A 25,519-nucleotide genomic window follows, 5' to 3' on the forward strand; every position below is an offset into this window, starting at 1 on the left:
TCTGAACACACATAAAATATGTTATGGATAAATTTTACTTTGTCAAGAGAGTGATAAGGACAAATATTCTTCACATTTAAATACACATGAAGACATAATTAAATATCAAATAAGAGTTGTGTGTGGGTATTTGTGAGTGCGTGCGCATGTGTATGTGTGTGTGTTGTGAGTATTATATCAGAGAGATTTTTTCTTTTTCTGTTTAGCTTCGGGAACCACCGTAAGGTATTACTTCAGTGGGTGAATGAGGATGTAAATGTATGAATGTAAATGAAATGTAATCTGGTACAGTCTCAGATCGACCGTTGCTGTTATATGGGGTTAATTGAAACCCAATCGCCAAAGAACACCAGTATTCACAATCTAGTATATGAGAGAGATGAGTATATAAAGAGCCTTGATTTTCTGCAACTGACAGTGCATGTAGAATTAAAATAATATTGAAATTTAAATTCTGTGTAATATAATGTGCTTAGTGATTTCAAAAGAAAGCATTTTTCATAAAAAAATCGGTCAGTTAAGAGCGTTTTTTAATAGTATGGGGAAAAATTCTGCAGCACTTTTTGCTGTCTTCCCATTCTTTTTACAGCACTAAAGAATGAAGCTGTATCAAGGGTTGTTTATATATAACTATTATATACATAATTCGAGTATATTTATACTTATGTAATATTTATAAAATTTAGATATTTACACTGACAAAAGTTAAAAGTTTTTTAAAATATAATTTTTAGTATTTAATTCTTTAAATAACTTTTAATTTAATTTTTAGAAATTAATTATATATTAATATTTATTATTAATTAATTTTAAGTATTTAACTAATTTTTAGTATGTTGCTCATATTTTTTACTTTTGTTTTATCACTCTTGAAAACTTTAAACAAAATTTGAAAATAACGCCAATGATTCAATTAGAATTTGTTTTATGTTAGCCTTTATATTAATTTTTATGTTTTTCACAGTTGTTTTGACTATATGATAGGCTAAATAAGTTTTAAACTTTTAACTGAAGGATTGATATTGTTACAGAATCTATAATGTATAAATGTTATGCATATATATAAATTTTAAAACAACATTCCGAGTTTCAACAGAAAGATTTTAGGTTCGAACCCCTTCCATCCATGAACAAAACTCATTTCTCATCATAAAAAGAAAAAGAAGTTAACTGAAACTGAGCTTAGGTATTCAGTTAGCGGAATGAGAGAGAGGAAGAAATAAAAAATGATATTGGTTAAAGTGAATTTTATATATATATATATATATTTATGCGTGAATTTGTGCCCGCGCGTGTATCTGTGCGGTTGTTTTTTATTCTTTCCAGGCCCTGTTTGTAATAACTCACTTAATTTGATTAATTTCGAAATTTTTCTACTCGAAGTAGACCGTCTATCTTCCGTCACTTTGGTGGAATAGAAAAATAATCTCTTGCCGTTTGTTCTATTTCAATTAATTGTTATTAGTCATTCGGTTAATATGTATCAATCAGTTAAGGCAGTTAGAAAGACCCAGGTGAATGTGAAAAATTCGGTTTCAAATAAACTAGCCACTGATATATATGTATATATAAGATATATATTCTACTCTACTTTTTTTAAGTTAGTATTTTTCTCTTCTTTTGCAATAAGCTCATGTTTAGATATGAATCAATTAGATTGTCTATAAGCAAATTACTTTAGTTCAAAAAATGCAGGTAACTATTTCAGACAAATTCTTCACATTATCTTTTACGTTATTTATTATTTACTTAGTGGTGAATTATACGTATAAGTAAAACAAAAACAATTGAATATTTTTAACCATTTCTTTCATGCACATTGATCCTGTACTTTTAAAAATATCAAAGATACAAGCACAAATATGCGAGTTCGGTTAAGAATAATTTTCTATTAAAGATGACAAAAATCATACCACTGGTTTTATTCCATCTGGGACTATTTTAATCCAAACTCATCATATTAATTTCTGTACCGCCTGGTTATTGACTGCAGTGGATTTCTAGGGCTCGGTTAGTAAATTATGTAATAGCCATAATTTTTATGGTAATGTGATAACAAACGGGACTGTGAAGTCAGCCCTTTAAAAAATTTGTTGAATTTTTTTGTGTTATGATATAATTAAGACCCAAATTGAACTTTTTTGTCAGTCTTAAAGGAAATAATAGACCTGATTGCAAACAATTTTTAATTCTATATCTGACCAAATTTAAAAAAAAAGAATATTAAACCCACAATGAAGATTAATTGAAATGGTATCTTTACAAATATAGATCCGAAGGAATGTATACAAGTGATTCCATAAAAATAAAATCAATACTAGGTTCTCATATCAATTTTGAAAATCTAGGGAAAAATAATCGTTTTGTGGAAAATATGTTTTCTTTAAGTATTATTTAACTATTGCTTTCAGTGTGTTTAATGCATAGGTAGTATTTTACTCATACCATTAGTTAAATTTATCCAATATAATTTGAGTAGTATTATTTTTATGTAGTCAGCGGTAAAGGTTACATATAAATTTACCTTATACTTCAATGGATTAAATTTCATGGTATATTTGAGCAGCAATTCGCCCCAGCATTGAGTAACATTACACTCTGGAATAACAATTACTATGCTTGTGTACATGGAAAGATCACTACCTAATCTGTTATCAAATACCAATGAACAAAATTTGACACTACCGTTCTAAAACGCGTCTCATATTTTATTAGTGAATCCTCCAGAGCCGCAGTTAAACACATCTGTAAGGAAATATCATCAATAGTTTAAAATCTATTTTGAATCTCAAAATTTCTTGCGTAGCGTATAAACTTCAAAATGTTTTAAAATTATCAAAAAACATTCTGACACTTCCAATTTTTGTGCATAGATTACAGGACTTTGTGAAATGTGTATTTTTCAACTCTACTTGATACAATTTCTCACGGCCAGGATTAATTATTACATTTACTCAAGATTAATTCTTAATATTTATTTTTTGAGCAGCCTGTTCATGAGAAGGATAATTGAAGATGATGTTATTTTTGTTTGAATCCCTATAACTTTAAAACGACAGCACCTATTTTCATGAAATAGGTAGTAAAAGGTATGTTAATTTTGCGACATTTAAAATTAATAAGTTTTATAAATTAGCTGGCGAGCTAATTAGAATTCCTGTTTGTATACATCTTACGAAAGAATCTCAGTACGTATTACTTTTAATAAATAAAAGTTTAAAAAACCTTTAAAAATAAAATTTTGAATATTTAAAACTTCTAAAAACATTTACGGACCAGAAATTTCAGTATTGTGAGATCGTATCGTACTACTTTTCTTTTCTTCCTTCATCGTAAAAATGACTTATCCACTCTTTCAATAGATCGTTGACATAAATATGTGTAGATTCACTGCAATACTGAATTTTATTTGTTATGAGTTAGTGTTACATAAACATGTTTCCTGCCCAGAAAGTGTTTAATCGACTAAGAAATCTAGAAATACAAATTGTATTAATATAAATATTAATAATGATAAGAATTTTGTGATTTAAATATCCAGTTAGAAAAAAATTGCACCTTACAATATGTATCTGATTGATGTTCGGTTGAGCTTAGATTTATGTTCAGATTATTTTCTTGAATTTGAATGAGCTGTATACCATTATGAATATAGGAAGATAAAGCAGATCGTGCAATTGTGCTTTACTAAATAAATAGTTTGATCTGGAAACGATAAATAGATGAAAATATTAAATATAAAACAATTACTACAAAATAATTGACAGTTCAGATGGCGTTATTGAAAATTATCTCAACATATCTACATACGTTTTGAATGAATTGCAGAAAAATCAAGGGTTTATAAGAATTTTTAATTAGTATTATTTAGAGATTTAACAGCTAAATAATATTGTTTCTGTAAAAGAAAATCTTTTAATTATATTTTATATAGACTTGCGGAAAGATTTTTAAATGGTTCGACAATTTATCAAAAATGGCACTGGAAGCATAAATATGTCCTTTCAAGTAAATCGAAGTTTTGTGTAGAGTCATTGAAAAGAGTTCTGATGTCCGTTTGATAGTGTGGTGGATTTTATTTTTTAAGAATAAGAGAATATTCTTTTTAGCAAAGATTGCAGTTCATAAATACAAAGACAAGGACAAGTTATGTTTAATTTTTTTAAATATCATTCAACACGGCTCATACTTATCAGTTATGGGGATCAAACAGTAGTCTGACAGCACAATTTTGTGTCTTGAAAACTCGTAATAATTTTTTGAGGGAGCCCAAGGACGACATTATACTTTAGACGGAAATATAAGTAAGCATAATAATGATGACAAGCTTAACGTTTTATTTAGGCGTTTCAAAACAAAAATCAGTATAATTTGCAATTGTCAACACCTAGAAATTTCACTTTAGGAACAGAAATACTGTAGATGGTTTTTTTTAACCACCGTTAGGTATTACTTCAGAGGATGAATGACAATTTTGTTGAGTGTGAAAAATGCCATGCCTGACCGGGATTTGAACCTGGGACCTCCAAAAAGCCTAGACGCTACCACTCGCGCCACGGAGGCCGGCAAAGCAGATAGTATTAACTGGAATTTTATTCATGACATCAGTAATATTAGTCTATCTGAGAAGGACAAGCATGTGGTTTATTCATATATAAAGTTAAATGATTACAATACTTCCAATGAATAAACTTTTGATCAACTAAAGTAGAATTTTCAATTCCTTTTAAATAATTATCTTCATATATTGGTAGAGTTGGGTCAAATGTGAAGAGGGTTACAATGAATGGCTTAAGATTTTGAGGGAAGTCAATACAGTACGAAAAGCAAGGAATGAGGGCACTTTTCTTTGGAATTCCGGACCGTTAGGGGAAGAATGATTATCTAAAAACAAGAAATCCTGAGTATTAAATACTAGTTTTACAACCGAGGTCTATGAAAACAATTTCTATTTTAGAAATTTTAGAAATCCTAAAATAACTATTATTTTACCAATGAAACCTTGATATTAAAAAATAAAAATCTACGTTTATTATAATACTAATGATAAATAACTATTAAAAGTTACTTGAACTTTTTAAAGAATTAATATAAACATTTTGACTATCGGAATTGTCATCTTAAAATCGTAGAATTTATTAAATTTTCTTAAAATAATCTACTATTTTTATAGTTATAGCTTGTGTTTAATGTCTTTTTTGTAGAAAAAAATAATTTCATGTTTAGAAATTTGTAGTAAAATTGACGTTTACGCTGACGAATTTCACTAACATACTGCAGTCACTTTCAGCAATATTTTAGATAAAATGGCATTTGCTGAGGCGATCCTTGGTAGATTTATTTTTTAATTTATAACTTATTTATTACAAAAAGTAAAGGTATTATTGTATTTCAGCAAATCTTTTTCGGATATTTTTGTTAATACAAGAAAATAATCCAAGTTTTTGTTCTTAAACATTAAAAATTATTTACGTTTTATAATATTTTACTTCAGTTGAAAAAAAATTTTCTAGTGAGTAAAGGAGAATCAACTGATGTATTGTTTTATAATTAAACGGATAGTTTATTAATTTACTCTACTTTATCGAGTTTTTTATTTAGCTCTGGGATCAATTATATACATAAGGCACAAAATCTACGAGTCGGAGGTGCTTATTCTGAGAATAATGAGGTTCAATAAACAACCAGACCCTGAGGTGAACTAAATAAAGAAGGTATTTGTATAACTGAGTATCAATTCTACAATTTTCGTGAACTTAGCGTGTGATGTGCAACAGTGAATATACAAGGCGACATTTCACTTCTAACTTTCCACAATTAGTCTTGCATGGATTGTTGGTTGTTCTTGAGTATGGCTTTAGAATGTTTTAGAACGATTTACTTTTCAGGTTAGGTCACCTTCTTTCACTTTTCTGTTTAGCCTCTGGAACCACTGTAAGGTATTACTTTTGAGGATGATATGTATGAATGTAAATGAAGTGTAGTCTTCTTCAGTTTCAGGTCGACCATTCCTAAGGTGTGTGGATAATTGAAACCCAACCACCGAAAAACATCGGTTTCCACGATCTACTATTCAAATACGTATAAAAGTACAGATTTGAATACTAAATCCTGCATTACCTTCTACAACATATCAAACATTGTATCTATCCGAAAGACTATGTAAATTTGTGTTGCCTATTGATTTGGTATAGTCTAAAACTCAGTTGAAGTATGTTGAATTAAAACTATGAGTTGAGTAAATTGCCACTGGTCGGTTTGGTTCTTTTTATTTGCAAATAGTACACGGTCAATTGATACTAAATTTCGTTAAAGTCAGTTTCACAGTAAATTAAATATTTACATAGAAAAAAATTGAATAACAACGTATAAACAATACGTTTATCTAAAATAAAAAAAAAAAAATAAAAAAAAATGTAATCACTTATTAATAGTATTGTGCGTAGAATAAACTTTTTCTACGTTGCTTCTTAGAAGATACAGTAATGATTTTATTCAAGTTCTAAACTGAAAGAAAACTAAACATAAAAGGAGCGTTTTCCAGTTATTATTTCAATTACTACTAATAAAAATGTTGAAATCAGTTTACTCTTAAAACTGAAACTTCAGAAGAATTTAGACTATTTCATTGGTAGTTCAACTTCTGCGTTGGGTTAAAGCACCTAAAAAATTGAGCTAAAATGTAATTTCAGTTAGTTGTCATTGTTATTGTGATTGTGTACATTACATGTTAGTTAACAGGACGATACGGTTATTTCTTAATATATGTATACCTTATACTTATGCATTATATTTTATTACATACATAAATCTTATTATTTATATAGATGTATTTTCACCTCTGAATTAAACTAATTTAATAAAAATTACGAAGTAATCCTTATCTGTTCATAAATAAAATAAAATAATTAGTTTAGAGTTTAAGACAACAGTATATTTTACAATGTAAGGTTTAGTAATTGATATAATGTCTGCTTCTTCCCTAAAACTTTTAAAAATTAGCATGTGATCTGCTCTAGATTCTAGATATATGATCCTGAATTCAAAGTATACGTTTCTATGCATTTCGCCTGTGCTAGTGGATCATACCTAATACAAGGTGAAATAAAGAAAACGAAATGAATAACAGTCGTTTTTTTAATACAAAATTAGCGTATTAATTTCTTACATCATTCCTTTCGATTCGACATCGTGATTTCTCTTTCCATTAAAGAAGATAGTTTATGATCTTTCCCTTTAGTGAAACGTTAAAGAAATTTAAACTGATTGACTGCAATAGTCGTGAGGAATTGAGACGCAGAGAAGGCCGTCCCAGAGTGCGATACGAAATTTTTTACCTGAATATAAATCAAAGCGCTGGCAGGGAGTGGAGTACGATCCGAGACAGATCTAAATGGAAATAATTCCGAAGCTTAGTCTAGCAACAGAACAGTGGAATACTTGTGAGACGTCGCATCTCTAAATCTTTCAGTTTAGATTATATCTTTACCCCATCCCGCACCACACCATCTCTCACACTCATTCTTTTCTCTCTCACCATCACTTCTATCTTCGTTTCTTAAATTCAAGTTTCCTCATCTACCTCTCTTCTGTCTTGTACAGTTGACTACCAACTCTCCTGGTGCTGTTGCTGTTTTGTAAGAGAACTGATTTAATCAGGCTTGTCGAACAGCAGAGAAATAACGCAGAATGAAAATAATTCTCTTCTTTACTCAATTTCTGTCTCTTTCCCTTACTTTCTATCCTCTTCACAGACCTGTAAACTCACTCCTGTATTTGTTATTTTCCTAATATTCTTATTTTATTTTTCTCATTCTATTTCTGTTTAACTCTTCGTTGTATGTTTTTAATATTCAAGACTATTTCCCATACTTTCAGTTAATAAAAATTATTTTATTATTTTTTTTTATTTTTATGAATAATAATAATAATAATAATAATAATAATAATAATAATAATAATAATTTTTTTTTATTTTTTTTATTTTTTTTTTATTGTGCAACAGAACAGTTACAAAACCTTTGTATGCCACACAATATCACATAAAGAACATCCAAAAACAAAAAGACAACATTACTAATACATTCCAAGTAAAACAAGTTATAAGCAATAATCCTTAAAAAAAACAACAATAATTTTAAAATCATGAAAGTGAGCATCACACCAAGGACAATGATCCATCGCCACGTAACCCTCTCAAATTTTTAACGAAGGCTGCCTCATCTTCCCAAAAGCTTAGCTTATCCTGGAACTCCACTGCAACACTGGTACACCGCTCAATCGGAGACACGGTGGAACCAACCGGCGTCACAAACTGCCTAAAAGACCTCACTGACCTGGCCTGGTTCCGCAAGACAACATGATAACGCGTCGGAAGTCTGTTGTGCAGAGCTTTATAAAAGAAAACCAAGTCAAAGTACGTTCTTCTATCAGATAACCTGGAAAGGCCTAATTGCCTCAACATATCCTCTCTATTAGCACCAACAAAACAATCTCCAAACTTAAAACGCATCCAGTTCAAGAACCTATCCTGAACACCCTCAACCAGATCAGAGGCAAAACGTCGTGTACTATTCCACACCACGGTCGAGTACTCCAAGCGACTCCTCACCAAAGACTTGTACAGCAGGTTACAAGTGGAAATATTGCTAAACCGTCCACAAATCCAAAGGACAAGACCAAGGTCCCGGCGTGCTTTACTGACAATCCGAGCAACGTATTCGTGAAAATACAACTTCGCATCAAATAAAACCCCGAGGTCCTCAACCAATGTCTCAGCGACAATAACGTGCGTACCAATCCTATAGCTGAAAACAGAGCTCGACGTCTTACGAGACAAAGTCAAATGTTTGGTCTTCCGAAAATTCAAGGGCATACAATTGCGGTCAGCCCACTCAACAACCTTGTTAATATTCCATTGTAGCAACAGGTGATCCATACTATTTCTGATCGGACAATATATTTTGACGTCATCCGCAAACATCTGAAAATTGCACGTCAAGAGTTGCCCGATATCATTTATAAAAATAATAAAAAGAAGGGGACCCAAAACCGAGCCTTGCGGCACTCCAGACTTAGCCAAGAAGGATTCCTCAGACATCTGTCCACCAAAACGAACCGAAAAACGCCTGTCACGAAGATAAGAGGATAGCCAATCATTAAAACGATCGCTGAAGCCGAAGCCCTTGGTCTTTGCTAACAACAAATGATGGGGTATCTTGTCAAAAGCTTTGGTAAAATCAAAATATATCACATCTACTTGACCCCTATGCTCAATTGCATTAACTGAATCCTGCAAAAAGGCGGCCAAATTAGAAGCTGGTGAACGACCTTTAATAAATCCATGCTGAAATGACGACAACATCGGGAGAACATGGTCATAAACATGTCTAAATAGAATCCTCTCGAAGACTTTGGAAAAAGTACCGATGATAGAAATAGGCCTGAAATTATCCAGGGAAGGGACACCAGGCTTAGGTATAGGAGTAACAACTGCGTGTTTCCATAGGGACGGAAAAGAAGAAGACGACAAGCTCCAATTAAACAGGGAAGCAAGGATAGGAGAAACAATCTCATTCAAACCCTTGACAACAAACGCAGGAATCCGATCCAAGCCGACCGCCGATCTAGCGTTAAGAATTCCTATAGCACCGGATACGTCAGAAGATGAAACCATCGGAATGTCAAGAATCCGCTGGTTGTTGATACAGGCGCCACCAGACGTAGTCTGCGTAGGAAAGTCCTGGTATACTGATTGAAAAAATTCACCAAAATGCTGACAACTCAACCGAGGATCAGAAATAGTCCGCCCATCGACAGTAGGGGCCGGAGTCCTTACATAGTTAGACTTCTGTCGAGAAATATACTTCCAAAAATTCCTCGGATTAGAACAAAGGTCAGATTCACACTTCCGAGCCCAAACCACTCTGGCATCCGCTATCGCATACTTAACATCTCTACGCAGCCGAGAAAACAAGAAATAATCATCCGACAGACCAGAAGATTTAAACCTGCGATGAGCAGCCTTCTTCCTCTTGAGAAGATTAACAATGTTCCTATTGAACCAAGGAGGAAATTTTGTTGACTTAGGACGAAATGCAGGAACATGTTTATCAATCGCTGCAGTAATTATCTTCTGTAAACCCAGAACCGATTCCTCCAAATCGACGGTCAAGAGAACATTACACCAATCAGCAAACCTCACATCGTCATACAACGCACGATAGTCACCACGATCATAGCGAAAAACCAGGCCCATTTCCGCCACATCAACGGTTGCGACTTCAAGGAACCCAATTTCAAACGGAGGATGGAACTTATCAGGGCAAACAAGAGCCTCAGCAGCTCTAGTGAAAACCCTGCAGTTAGTCAAAATTAAATCCAAACCATTATTACAGAAGGAAGGATCCGTTGATTCATGTGTAAAAACGTCCAAGTTCATCATGTCAACAAAATCAAAAACCGATCGTGCTTTACATTTAGCATAAAACCCAATATTTGCAGGAAGACTTCTAGTAGACCAGCACACTCCAGATACATTAAAATCGCCTACAATACAAATATCAAAATTTAAAATATCTACGTGCCTATACAGAAAATCAAAATATTGGTCGAGGAGAATTGAAGCTAAAAATGGAGCAACATACATAACACAAACCAACAAATTCTTCATGCCTGGTCGAATTAGCTCAACCCATACAGCTTCAGGAAACGCCTCGAGGTCCTTCCTCCTCGTACACCTAATGCTTGATTTTACAAGAATAGCTGAACCACCACCACGCTGAAGCAAAGTAGCAGCATAATCTCGGTCAGCCCGAAAAACATGGTAACAGTCTGGAAACAGATTGACATCACAGTGCTCATCACTAAGCCAAGTCTCAGTCAAGGCAACCACGTCGAAGTGAAAATCAATCAAGGACGCGAAAATTTCATCCTGCTTAGTCCTCAAACCACGAACATTTTGGTAGATCATCCTCAATTTACCCATCGCTACCGAGCTGCAATCCATCCTCCCGTGAACCCTTTTCTACAAACACTGCATCAGGCCTCAACGGACCATAAAATGGAGCCAACAGCGTACCAACAGGCCAGATCTCAGGACGAACCAAGCTGTCAAAATCCGAAGCACAAACTTCAATTCGAAACGAGCTATACGACTCGTACCTAGTCTTCAGACGAATACACTGAAGATGTTGAAAGTTGTGTCCCCCAAGCAGCTTGGTGATATCACCAACCCCGGTTGAAGAGTTAAACCTCGAAACAAAAAGAGCCTTAGCCCTGGCTTAACCAAATCACAGCATACGTCGCCTTTCCCAAAAACAGCATTTCGAGACCTCACCCCTTTCTTAGGGTTAGACGGAGCAATGGAACCCTCAAGAAAAGACTTCACTTTGGGGCCTTTACGCTTCTCAGAGCCAACCACAGTCCAAACAGATTTCTTAGCCACATCATGGGAGGCTGCAGTCAAAACATCATTCACAGGGTTAGCGGATTTATTTACAGCGTCAACTGTAGCAGAAGTAAGTCCCTCAGCATTTTTGTAACCCACATGCGAAGCGTTTCCGGATGACCTCACTGCATCCTGAATACACCCAGCATCAAAACTCCGCACTCGTGTCATGTTGCTATTCCTCTTAGCCGCATTAAATACAGAAGTAGCACAGTGAGATGGCAAGGAGAGGTTAATATTATCATCACCACAACGAGGTCTAACTGGATCAGGAATAAGGTTAGCAGGCGAAAGAGAAGAAGAACCAGAGGAAAGAACATCCCTGTGTAAACTTCCACCTTGAACAACCATGCCAGACACGACTACACCTCTTATTTCGCTAATCGAAGACTTTAATTCAGAATTCTCATATCGAAGACGTTTAAGTTCAAACCTTATATCCTTAAGTTCAGACTGGAGGGCACGAATTATTTCCAGAACTCCCTCGTCAACAGCAGACCGCAGAGATTGAAGCAAATCCTTATCCGCAATGATATCGCTCTGCTTATAACAGCTATCACAAACCACCTTGGGTGGATTCATTGGAAGACCCGTATCATTCAAAATACATTCAACACCCTTAACAGACAGCATATCTCCCCGAATAGAACCACCAACAGTGCCATTATCAGATTCAACGTTGTGTCCAACAGAAGTGTTATCATCGATAATGACGTGTTTCTTTATGCAAGAGCCACATTTAAAATTCTTGCTCTGAGAATACAATCTAACCTCCTCCGCCGAAAGTCCCAAACATTTTTGATGACACCGAACTGTGCACACCACACAACGAAAATACTTCTGTTTCCCAAAGAAAATCTCATCACATAGAGGACAACGATCCGCGCTGCCCGGCATCGTGAACAACGTATGAACCAGAAAATTAAAGACAATCACTTAAAAGAGGTAAAAGGCCCAGATTTTACACTTCCATACTTTTGCAAAATAATAAAGAGAAATAACAACAAAAAAAAAAAAAAAAAAAAAAAAAAAAAAAATAATAAATAAATAAATGTAAACAAACAGATAAACAGTCCTCAGCAACCAGAAAACCCCTCAAAATATCGTAAAGAATGTTCTTAATAATAGCAATAACAACAATAACAATAATAATAATAATAAATAGTGCTTCACCAGTCTATGCTATCATTAGATAACAAATATTTGAAATAAAATCAATTAATTCCTCTATCCAATTCTTATCACTGAACGAAACAAAATTATAATAGTCGATGGTATCTGAAAGCAATAGCAACTATGTTGATGAGTATCCTACGAAAGAAAATAGAGAAAGAAAGGATATGAGTGTCATAGCCAACATGGGTGGATGATGATGGGACAGCCTGGGCAAGGAGGAAGTGGGGAGCCCCTCGGGGATGTCCGCTGCCAATGAGATACCCGGAACTCCCCAACTCAATCCTAAGTGTTTGGTATTCCTGGAGAACGTGAAGATCACAAGTTAGCAGGTGAGTGCAGCACTACGATTAGATTTATTGAGTGATGCGGGACTGATACAGCCCAAAAGGGTTAAATTCGTTCTCTTTGTCGTTAGTCTGCCATACTCTCACTACATGGGAAGCCCGCAAGTTGTGCGTTAAGTTCTACGGAAAGGAGTACTTTGTTTTTGGATGTTAAGCGTTTGAAAACAAGTCTTATCAGCTTTCTCTGAGACAAACTATTTTTCTATATACTCGCTAATGGATAATACTGGAGTAAATATAACCCAAATTTCGGTATGGATGGCTTTCTGATAAGCAGCAATGTAGTCAGTTCAGTGGAAACACAATAGAAAATTACTTTATTTCTCAAATTCACTGGTAATAGTGATATAGAATGATTGTTTTTCTTTAGAAATCTTTCGTTAGACTAAGTTTAGAGGTTTAAAGTGACTGTTAATTCATGTAAGATTACCTACACAAATAATTCATTGACAGTATTAAACATGAAATATGAAAAATGTTTCTTTACGTTCATTAAACTTATAAGGTAACTGTATTACCTTACAAAAATCTATTTTCTACACAATCATTTTTCAGAAGAAAAACGAAGAAAAATATATTTCAGGCTTGTAATTGTAACGTAAATTAAATGAGGCTATTCCAGATTTTTCTCATATAATACTTAATCTATATACAGTGAGTTACACTGAGAAGTTTACTGTATATATCTGTCTAATAATATATTATGTATTATTTTGCAAATCCATTTTTTAAAATAACCTTATCAACCACAAATTAAATTTCAATGTTGAGATAATGTGCTTTATCTGCTGAAAAGCTACTAAGTTTATAATATTATCCAAAAAAAAAAAAAAAAAATTTGCATATAAAGATATGATATAAGAGGGTTGGTGAAGCTTGCAGTAAGAAATGTAAATTAGTACATTCGATAAGTTACACAGAACCTTGAAATAGATTATATCCTAAATTTTCTAACATAATAAACATACGTTTAGGTACATAATAATGGATAATTAATTGAATTAATACAAAAAGAGCATATTGAAATTAATAAAATTAATTTTACTGCGAACGGCCAGTAATACGAGTAACGAAACTTAAATCCAGTGTTATGCAGTTTCTCAACGGTCGTGTAATTCTTATTGCTTACGTTGTTCCTTGCTATTCCGAGTTCGTATGCGCCCCCGCTAGTGGAAGGTTAGCATATCGTAGTGCATTCTAATGATACTATATACCTCTGTTGCAGTAATAAACCTTCTTAAGTAATCGATTTTCTAGAAAATTTATTCTCAATAGTTGGCATAAAATACAGAACACCTCATTACAATATCCTTATATATTAGGATTTCAATTTTAAACTTTCCGAAAGAAAGTTTTAAACAGAGAGATTTATATGCATTGAAAATGAGGAAGAAAAGTTCTCAACGGTTAATTAAGAAAATACAGTTTATTACTTAACTGCGTGTACTTTAAAACTTTCTTAAATATAAAGAAGAATAACCTCTGTGTGTATGGCTATTGAATATTGTATGCAAAAATTTTTAATTAGAACCTCAGAATAGCGTTCATTTAGGAACTTTTGAAAAAAGCCGGGCTCCTAATCATTAAAACAAGTAACGATTATTGAAAATATACATTTTTATAATGTGTGTTTTTTACTTCTAATTAACAAAATGAAAAATCCCGTCACAGCTTAATACAATTTTGGTTTATCCTAATAAAATAATTTTAATTAAGAATTCTTGTCAGGATTATTTTTATATTACATCCAAAATATTGTGTGAAACATTTAATAAACATCTTATGTAAGGAAAACACTTTTTTTATAAATAAAATGTAAATAAAATAATATTCAAGAAAGATTAAGTAACCAACCTGATTTCAAATTATTAAGGGTAAAGAAATAACCTTCACAAACACCCTGTGCTTTAAGTGATTGAATTTACAATGATGTTATGTAATATCATGATTGATTGTATTAGGAGGCAAGTGCATGGATAAAAAATATGCATACTGGTTTTTTATATCGATTTTCCTTTTATGCAGGTAAAATAATTTTGAAGATATATTCATATACTGTGAAATGCATTTTTATATATCTATTTAACATTGATCAGTATTTATAATTATTATAACGGGTGTTTCAAAAAGGACTCAGCTCTAAGATTAAGAACGTAGAAGTCACGCATTGGTAAATTTTACTTCTCCTTACATGTTAGTTGGCAACATTATACTCAAGGTTAGCCGTTTGTAACATTGAAATGTCCTTCTTATGCACTAGTGCTAATATACCAGTATAAATTCATCTCAATTGTGTTAACTATGTCGTTTTCCAAGGACAAACTTGTATTTATTATTGAGATTTATTGTGCGTATAAACCTTTCGAAAGAGTGAAAGACGAGTTTCGGATAAAATTTCCCAATTCTTCAGTTCCTAATAAGTCGATAATATCGCGTTTGATTAATAGGTTTCGTGAAACCGGGAGTATACATGAAAGGAAAAGCATAAGTCGACCGTCACTGTTAACAGTAAAAGTTCTGAAGGATGTGAAAGAACGTTTGACTCGCTCACCCAGAAAATCGCTCAGAAGGCCGGGCTTTCACTATCTACAACTTTCAGGACTACTTAAAAATTACAGTCACACGCTCGCATCGGTGTCTTTCAAGAACTGAAAGACGTAGACCTTGGAAAACGTTTACAATATTGCCGTCGATTTCGTTCTCTTGTTGATGACAACGGTATCGAAATGTTGGATTGTGTTTATTTCAGTGACTAGGCACGATTTCGCTCGGATGGCTACATTAACAGCCAAGACTGCCAATTATGCAACGTTAAAAAATCCTTACGCGTTTCAAGAACGATCATTACACGCACGTAAAATTAGTGTTTGATGTACGATCTCTCAGCGTCGTGTAACAGGCCCTTTATTTTTTGACAAATCCGTAGACGGTGTGGTTTATCGTAACTTAATCGAACAGTTTATCGACGTGTTAGATTTATACGAACGAGCATATCGGTTCCACCAGGATAACGCAACGTGTCTTACTGCTATTGAAACGCTGAATATGTTACGGAAATCTATTGGCCATCGTTTGATATCAAAAGGGTTGGAGCCTCCAAGATCCCCAGATCTTACACCGGCAGATTTTTTCCTTTCGGGAATTTAAAAATTGCAGTTTTATAAACAATCCTCACACACTTGACGAATTGAGGGCTTACATTTAAAGTGAGATTTTAAACATTAGTGAGCAAACATTACGAAAAGTAGTTGGAACTGTTATGAAACGTTTACGAACCAGCATCGGGATTACAGGAAATCGTTTTGAACATTTATTGTAAAGTTATTAAAGGTAATTTGATTATTGGTGCATAAGTATTTTATTAAAAATTAATACTTTTTTAATAAATCAACGTCGTCAAACAAAATGGTTGCGTCCTTTTTGAAACACCCGTTATATTAAAATTATGTACTAAGATGTATTATATTATACATCTTTTATATATGTACTGAGAATTTATAAATCACTTAAAAACAAGAAATTAATCCTTCGCTAAAGTAGAATCCACTTTTTCATAAATTTATCTACTTCGAAATAATATCCATATTTTGGAACTCTTATGAAATAATTACATAATAAAACCGGTTACACTACCGGTTGAAATACTTCTTACAAGCATTAGGAAATAGAGTTACAATGAGTTAATACCCAGAAAAATAATTTTTTCTTTATCTTAATTCATAAGGTTGTCTTACGGGATAGTATTCTAATACAGAAGTTTAACGTAGTATTTGCAATTAAATAAATAACATTTCTCTAGACTCTTGCTTTATTTTAAAGTTTCGGGTTGCATTTATTTAAATACATATTTAATAATATCTATTTTAATACATATTTAATAATTTTTTTTAAAATTATAAGGACACTAACGTATCGGCCCGAAGCCTCCAAGCTTATGTGATGAATTATAAATACCGTAATGTATTTTAATTATTATTCAAAATACGTGTGTAATACACATGAAAAAAAATTTTAATTCTAAAAATCGTTTTTACAGTGCATTTTTTAGTGTAACTTATACTGAATATATTTTGTCATTTATATCTGTATATAGACACTGAACATATAAGGTATACAAACCTGATTTCTGCTGTCAAATTTAGCTAAATGTATTCCTAATCGATTACATTACTTTCAGTGATTTTTCTATCCAAATTTATTTAATCAAAAATTTTAGCAAGCGACCTCGATTGAAATATTGGACTGGCTTGGATCAACAGTATTATCTGCAGTTTTGTCCTCCGCATCATGCGATCACAAATGACTTGTTTTTGGAATTTTTTGTCACTTGGGTTCCCCGTTTTATTGTGGAGGGTAACTGGAACATAAAGCATGTACTCTAGGAATCTTGGCTCATAACGACTCGAGGGAGAACTTTGAAGGGTTAGTACTGACAATCTGCGGCTGAACGTAACTTCTGGAGTACAGCCTACATACTGGCCTTCAGATGTAATAAAGGTGCCTGATATATTAGATTTTTATATCGTCTCGGGAGATTCTCTTTTTTACACCAATATTGAGAATAACTGTGATTCCTTATCTGATGAATCAGAAGTTCTGCTGACCGTTAGAACGATAGTTGTAAAGAAGAAGGAATCCCCAGTACGAGAGATTGGGAATCTTATCGAAGCTGGGTGGAGGACATGCTGCCTAGAGCAGTTACTTTGAAATGCCCAAATGACATAGATGATGTGACCTGGCGACTGACCTTGGTTATGCAAGAGGTAGCCTGGCGTTCGATTCCCGAGAGAAAGCATGGTGGTAGGGATGGCGTAGACTATCCAAGGGACATTGTTATTCCTGACCAGCAATTTGGTTTCCGGAATGGACACTCCAGCATTGAACAATTTCATAGAATTTTTTATGTCATCGCCAGTTGTTTGGAAAGGCAGGAATAGTGTTGGTAGATATGCAACAGGCTTTCGGGAAGGTATGGTAGCGTGATCAATTTTACAAGCTTAAAACGAGCCTGCCGCAATCATATTATTTGGTGTTACACAACTACTTTGATGAAAGTTTCTCACTGGTTAAATATAGCCAAGACTTATCACGTTGTTTTAATACGAAACTGGGGGTTCCACAGAGTACAGCATTCGGCCCGGTTTTGTATTCAATCTACTCTGCTGATCCTCCTAGCACTGAAAATATCACTCTTATGTCCTTTGCTGATGACACGACGATTATGGCGCATGTCGTTAACCCAAAAGTAGCGTGGGAGTAACTGCAATCAGAGTTAAACCTTATTAGTATTAGTCAAATAGAAGGTACATTTTAATTTTGCAAAGTCGAGTCCTGTGATGTTTGTGATGAGGAAAGGAGTTTACTCACGAGTGTAACTGGATGGAGTTCACATACCTCATTCGGACAACGTACGATATCTAGGACTTCATTTGAACCGCCGCCTAAGATGGAAAAATCATGTGAGATAAAAGAGGAAAAATTACCTATTAAACTTAGACGGTTGAACTAGTTATTAGGAAGAAGGTCCGTGTTATCGTTAAATAACAAACTGTTGTAGAAAAATAATTTTTAAGACAAATGGGCCTGTGGGATCAACTTTGGGTAAGCAACAGTAATATCGACTTCATCCAAAAGTCTCGGAACATAGTGCTGAGGAACATTTCAGAGGCGCCATGGTTTGTGTAGAACAAGGATATCCACGATTATCTAGGGATACCATCTATTCATGAAGAAATTCATTGGCTAAGTTCAAAGTATGTACTTAAGCTTAACGCGCACGAAAACCATCTGGCTGTTAATTTTTGGATAACAGCGAAGATGTGAGACGATTAAAGAGGCTGCATATATTGGATCTAGAGATTGTTATGCGCTAAATATCTTTTGTTACTGAAATTTTTACTTATATTATTGTTGAATTAGTTTGTATTTAGTAATATGAATTATCATTTTTTTATTGTTTATATATTAAGTATCGTGGTTTTATCTTTGTTTCTTATGTGACCAGTGTTTATTTGTTAAGTCTTCTTTTTTTTTCTCATGTATGACTTGTGACAATTTTTTTTAATACTCAATAGCTTGTTCTGTTTTGTTAACCATTTAATTTTTTTGTTCTCAATAGCTATGTTATGTTACCATTTAACTTTTTTTTGTTCTGAACAGTTAATTTCGAATTTTTTGTACTTTGTTAAGCTTAGTTATATTTTATTCCTCTTTTTTTATTGTACATTGTTTAAAGTATGATTGTATTATCTTTGGAGGGATAACTAGATTCCTCCTTTTACGTCATTACTGCCTGTGCAACTTACTTATAGTTTCACTGTTCAGAAAACTGATTGAAAACAAAGCAATAGATACAAATAAAGTCATTAGCGAATTCTATATTAGCCCATCAATAATGGTGAAAACTATGTATAACTACATCAATATTTTTCTAGAATAAATTAATAAAAGAGTTATGAAGACACGTTAAAGACTACAAAATCAAAGTTCTTAACAAATTTAATGATCGCACTTATTTTAGTCGATAAGAAAGAAAACAAAGTTAATATTCTTAAATTAATATTATTTAATATTTGAATTCTCAAATTATTAATTTATGAAAATGTCTAATTCAATATTAACTACTCTTAAAATATTGGAAGTAACTTAAAGAGCGCTAAATAAAATGTAACTATGGTGACTATCCTCTTAAGTAATATCTGAATTAATCCTGCCTGTGGAGGCTAAAAGGAAATAATGTAACTGAGAGACTAAATCACCCAAAAAAAAACAAAACAATAAAAATGTTGATAAAACTTGGCCAATTACCACAAAATTATGTGTGAAACTGCCTGTATTACACAAGGATTGTATAGAAATAGTGTGACCTTGACTAAGTGTCCTCTAGAGACCCTGAGACTAAAGTGTTTCACACTAAACTGAGACTAAATTATCTCTTCAGAACAGCCTCGCATTTTAATGAATTTTGAGATAACCAGTTAACTTACTACTCATAAAAAGAAACTCAAATAACCTTTAAATATATATATATATATATATATAATATTTCCAATTTATAATCATAATACTGATTATAAATCTTTATTAAATATAAATATCGAATATCTAAGGTTATTAATCCTAAGGATTAATCAAATCCTTCCCCCCGTGACCAGCACGTAAAACGATTGAACATGCGCTTTTAATAACAAGACTTTTTTTAATTCTAAAAGAAATAAATATAAAATTAGATAATGTTATTAGTATTCATGTATTCTCTGAAAACATTAATAACGTATGTTTCTGATAATAATAATTTGTAACACAATACTTTTTCTGAAAGGTTATATTTCTAAGTTATTGAGGAAAAAATACTTCCATTTAAATAAATGTTTATTGCAACTATAAGCACTTTTAGGGGGTTGGAAGAAAAATAGTGGGTAAATTCAAAATTTCTCAATGAGGGTTTATTATTACAGTTAAAAAAAAGTCCAAAATCCAAGTTTTTGGATGCGAGATACATGCGTACGTACGTGCAGACGTCACGCCGAAACTAGTCAAAGTGGATTCAGGGATGGTCAAAATGGATATTTCCTTGAAATTTGAAAACTGAGATCACAATACTTTCTTTACTTCGTAAAAGGAAGTAAAAAATACTAACATTAGATTAATTAATTTGAAAATAGATTTGTATCCAATTCCATTTATACGTATAACGTAATTTTGTTCATTAGGTTATAATGATAAAAATAAAATGTTAATGTTCTGTAAGGACGCAGTAACATTTCTGAATATCATAATTTATATCACCCGATTTTTAACGAATGATTTGTTTATAATTAATTTGCACAGACCTTCTCTCTTTCTTTTTTTGGATATAATTAAAAATATCTTTGTTTGGATCTTACAATTAAAACTTATTAATTACATTTATTTATAAAAAAGGTGCAAATTTACCTTTCCGAGAAATATTTCAAGATAATTGTAATACTGGACTGGTGCAGTTTAAAAAGATAAAAAACTGTGACATATCCAATATGTTATTAAAAGTTGGAAATAATGAATTACGGTTTTTAACAAATGATTTCAGTTATTTCTTATTATTAACATTATTCTGTTCTTTTTTATTTCTGTTTAGCTCTGTTTTTCATAGAATTTCTCATTTCAAAAAGGTATGAATAAAAATAATTCATGAGACGATGAGTTTCAAAGTGTGAGATAAAGTATAATGAAAAGAATGAAATGAAGAAAGTTAATATTAAACTGAATGTATAAAAAAAATAATCAAAGACATATATTTAAAAGTACCTATAAATGTTTAACACTTAAACAGCATATTCAGGTAATTGCGCAGTTTTCTTTGCAGCTATTTATTTGCTTGCAATCACGGATTTTATACAATTAAACAAAAACAAATTATTATTCGCTTGATTACATTACCATTATTCTTAGAATAATTAAAACATCATGATACACTGCTTAAATTTTACTTCTGTTTTTTTTTTCCTTGTACGAAGTAAAGGAAATATTGTGATCGCGAGAAATTTGGGTTTTCAGATTTCAACGAAAATATCCATTTTGATCATCTCTGAATCCATTTTGACTTGGTTCTGCGTGACGTCTGTACGTACGTATGTATCTCGCATAACTCAAAAACGATTAGCCGTATAATGCTGAAATGTTGGATTTAGGATTGTTGTAACATCTAGCTGTACAACTTCTCTTTTGGGTAAAAGTGTCAAAAAAGCTCAAAATCCAATTTTTGGGGGATTTTGGGCTTTTTCCTTAATTGCAGTGATCTTATTGAGAGTTTTTCAACAATATATCATAAGTGGTACTTATTTTCATTAGTTCCAGAGTTATAGCCAAATAAAATTGTAATTAATGAAATATTTGGGTCTTAAAAGGGAAAGGCACATCGGTTTGAATCCGACATTTCCATTATTTTTTAAATTAAAATATATTGATTGATTTATTAATCTCCGATTGAAAAAATATATATATGAAAAAAATCAGAAGTTATTAGTGAAATAAATTTTTATGTAATTTCATATTAATTCTTTTTTGTTACAATCAGAGATTAATAATTATCATATATGTTATTAATTATAATTATTGTAATTATTAATAAATCAATATATTTAAATTATAAAAAAGAAAATTGTAAATATATGTATAAGAAGTTGAATTTGAACCGTGTGTGCATGGTTACGGATCCGACACGTTTTCACTTACACCACGTAACTACTTGGGCGGTGTGAAACAAAATGATTATATAAACTAATATAAAATGCTGATACGGACACCACAAAAAATGTGATGGAGTGTAGTGTTCACCACAATGCAATTGTGTTAGTGTCCCCTTTATTAAAGAATTGTAAGATCGTATCTCACTTTCAAATAAGAGTTTAAATGAAGTGCAGCAAAAAATGTGTATATGTAATTTAATAGGTGTATTAGGAAGTCATGCGGTGTCCACATCAGATTTTTTGTTAATAAGATCCGTTCATAACTGTACCCTAAAAAGTAATGTAAATATGCAATAATGGTTGTTCATTTTTTTTAATAATTCTTATTTATTTATTTTTTTTAAGTAGTAACTATTATTTAAGTTTTTGTTTTAATACTTTTATTTATAGTCGCATTAACAATTAAATTCATTAGCGACTTATAAAAACTTTTGTTTATAAAATTTTTAATAATTATTTCGATGAAATCTTTATTAAAATAAACTTGTAGCCCAATTACTTGTCCTATAAACAGGTAAATATTTCTGATTTTTCGATATTTCATGTAGAGTAATATTCTTTATACTTGTATATTTTTATATGTATTTTTTGAAACAGAAAAATCGTTGGTTTCGTTAAACTGTTTTCATTAATCATAATATTCAAGTTTAGCAAGCTTTAATATCATGTGACCAAAGTTAAACCAACCATATAAGAACGTCCCTAATATACAATACTATGTAGTATCTTTAAATCTCTTAACTGTCCTATACTTCATGAAAATGTGATTTTAAAATGAAGCGTAGCCTAGTTATTTTAATTTTAAACAATTATAGAAAAATCATATATTAGTACAATAATTATAATACTGGCTGTTATACATTTTATTTGTGTATCAACTCTTTTCTCAAGGCACATTACATAATTTTGATAAAGCTTATAAGATAATGATGAATTATTTTATTTTTAGGTATATTTGAAAAAAAAAACCTGTTTTATGTGTTCCTTTCCACGTCGAGCCGTCCGGTGCTGTGATCTAGTGGGTGCTAGCCCTCACCTGAAAGTTAGTTCGTACTAGCATTCTACGTTAGAAACCCGCGCGGTGCGGTCACATTTTTCATTTCGTCCGGTTGGACAATCAGTGTTACTCATAGTTACTAGCTTTTGGCGCTCGAATCTGATCCAAGGCGGATCAGATTCGCCTTGGTCAGTCAGAGTATGGTGTCATACTCTTAGTCCGGATGGACTCCATTCTTTGTTCGGATGAACGTTAGTTTTAATGTTTTATTTAATTTTTTATTTTTATATGTCAAGTAATACGTAGTTATGTCAAGTTATACAAGACAATAATTCATTAAACCATTATTTAACAAGCAACAAGGCGTTGTTTTCATTCGTCACCTACGAAAATACAGTCCAACCTCGGTCTAAAATCTATCACTATGTAAAAACTGAAATGAATCACTTTAAACATCGTTAATACAGTATTATGAAGGGTGTTTACCCATAATGTAAGAATCTAAAACTATCTTTAAAATGTTGTTATCTCTGCTGTATTATCTTTATTATTTAAGATGTTAATACTCGATCATTATTTTATTAAACAATAATAAAATAAAACTAAGTGTCAACAGACAGTAAAATCTTTAAATTTAACTGAAATTCTTCATAACATTAACAGATATGTAGTTTACACTACATACAATACTAACCCTACAATGAAAAATAATAGTAAAATATGATATGATCAATCATAAATTGTGTTTATTTCTTTATTCAAAAGTAAATGGATGATATAAGATTTAAAGCTCATCAGTTCTTAGTAAGGTAAAACTAATATTCTTCTTGTTTATTTTATTAATGTCATAAGTATTAAAGAGTAATTTAAACAATTGTAATATTTTGTTATTAAATCAATAAAAAAAATCTGCTCAATTTCATTTAATGATTATACCTTTGAAGCAGAACTTTAGAGGATACTCTTAAGTACGCTAATGAAGTACTCTTCGTTAATTTTACCAACTTATACAATTCACGGAATCAATATGGTCAAATCTAATACTAAATTTTACAAAAGATTTTTCTACTGTTTGTCAGTAGCAAATACTGGAATTAATAACTGACTCACTTTTAGGGCAGCGCTAAGATTATGCTTTTCATGGGGAAGGTTGACAGATCGATGGGAAGCGGTTTTAGTTTGAATTGATTGTTATCAATTTGATTTTGATTAACAACACATATATCCTGGAAAAATAAATGTGTAAAAATTACTAATAAACCATCACTGTATGAAGAATGAACGTAGCAAACAACGGGTTTATATTACAATCTTTGTACTCAAAATCCCGGAGATCAAAGTATCCAATTCACTGTAACTTATTTTATATTATCTATTTACGTACTCAGTATTATATAATCTTTAGTTATCTATTCTTTATTACTCATTAACCTTTATTTTTTACTTCCAGTATTTCTTTCTAATTTATCCCTAAGTTTTCATCAAGTAAAAGCTTCATAAATACTTTTCATAAGATGTAAAAGCTTTACATTGTTTGTTGTTAAATTTCTGCTTTGGAATATTAAGTATCCTAGAAGCATAACTAGATTCTCAGAAGTAAATAATATTACAATAACAGTAATGTGTTGTGAAAAATATTGTTCAATAAAAACTTTCACATAAAAATGAGGAAAAATGCAAGAATTTTTAATAGAAATGCAGATTTGTATCTTTTAATATATCTCCGGTGTGATAAAACCCTAAGAATTTTTGGTAAACTTAAATTAAGCTGATGGAAAGTTACTGTTTTTCAATAATCCTAAAAACGAGTCATTTTTATCATTTTATCAATGTTTATACTTTTATTTTTACCGGGATCATCAATCCGAACACTGTTTTTAATAAATATATGACTACGAGTAAGTAAAGTATAAATATTAAATGTAAGACTACAATTCTCTGACTGGTTTTTTCCACGAAAGATAGAAATGTTACATAAATCAAAAAGCAATAAAATAATATAATAAGAAACTCGCCGAAAATTGTATAAATTCAGATGAAAACAATGGAATATTGAATGTTCTTTAACTACGCAAAGATGTAGTAAATTATACAAAAGAAAAAAAAATTACAAAGTCAGCACTCTTGTAAGACCAGTTCAAATTAGAGTGGTTTTACATTAAAGCGGTGTCCTCTGATAAGCCGGGAAAAATGTCTGTAACATTTACTGTACTTCAGTTTCATTTACAGATATATTGATTGTTCAAACCGTTAAAAATGTAAATTTTAATTATTAATCTAATGTAGAATTAATTCAATTTCACTGGTTGGAATTAATTCTGATTGG

The 25,519-nt window shown here is 31.8% G+C and overlaps 1 protein-coding gene across 1 annotated transcript in view; it reads right to left on the reverse strand.

Moving 5' to 3' along the window:
- The window catches only part of LOC142329654 (lachesin-like), a 415,510-nt gene that overhangs the window by 65,507 nt on the left and 324,484 nt on the right, over positions 1-25,519 (reverse strand). The window lies entirely within an intron of this gene.

The sequence above is a fragment of the Lycorma delicatula genome, chromosome 1 (genome assembly GCF_047948215.1).
Source record: "Lycorma delicatula isolate Av1 chromosome 1, ASM4794821v1, whole genome shotgun sequence".
In the NCBI taxonomy this organism is placed as follows: domain Eukaryota; kingdom Metazoa; phylum Arthropoda; class Insecta; order Hemiptera; family Fulgoridae; genus Lycorma; species Lycorma delicatula.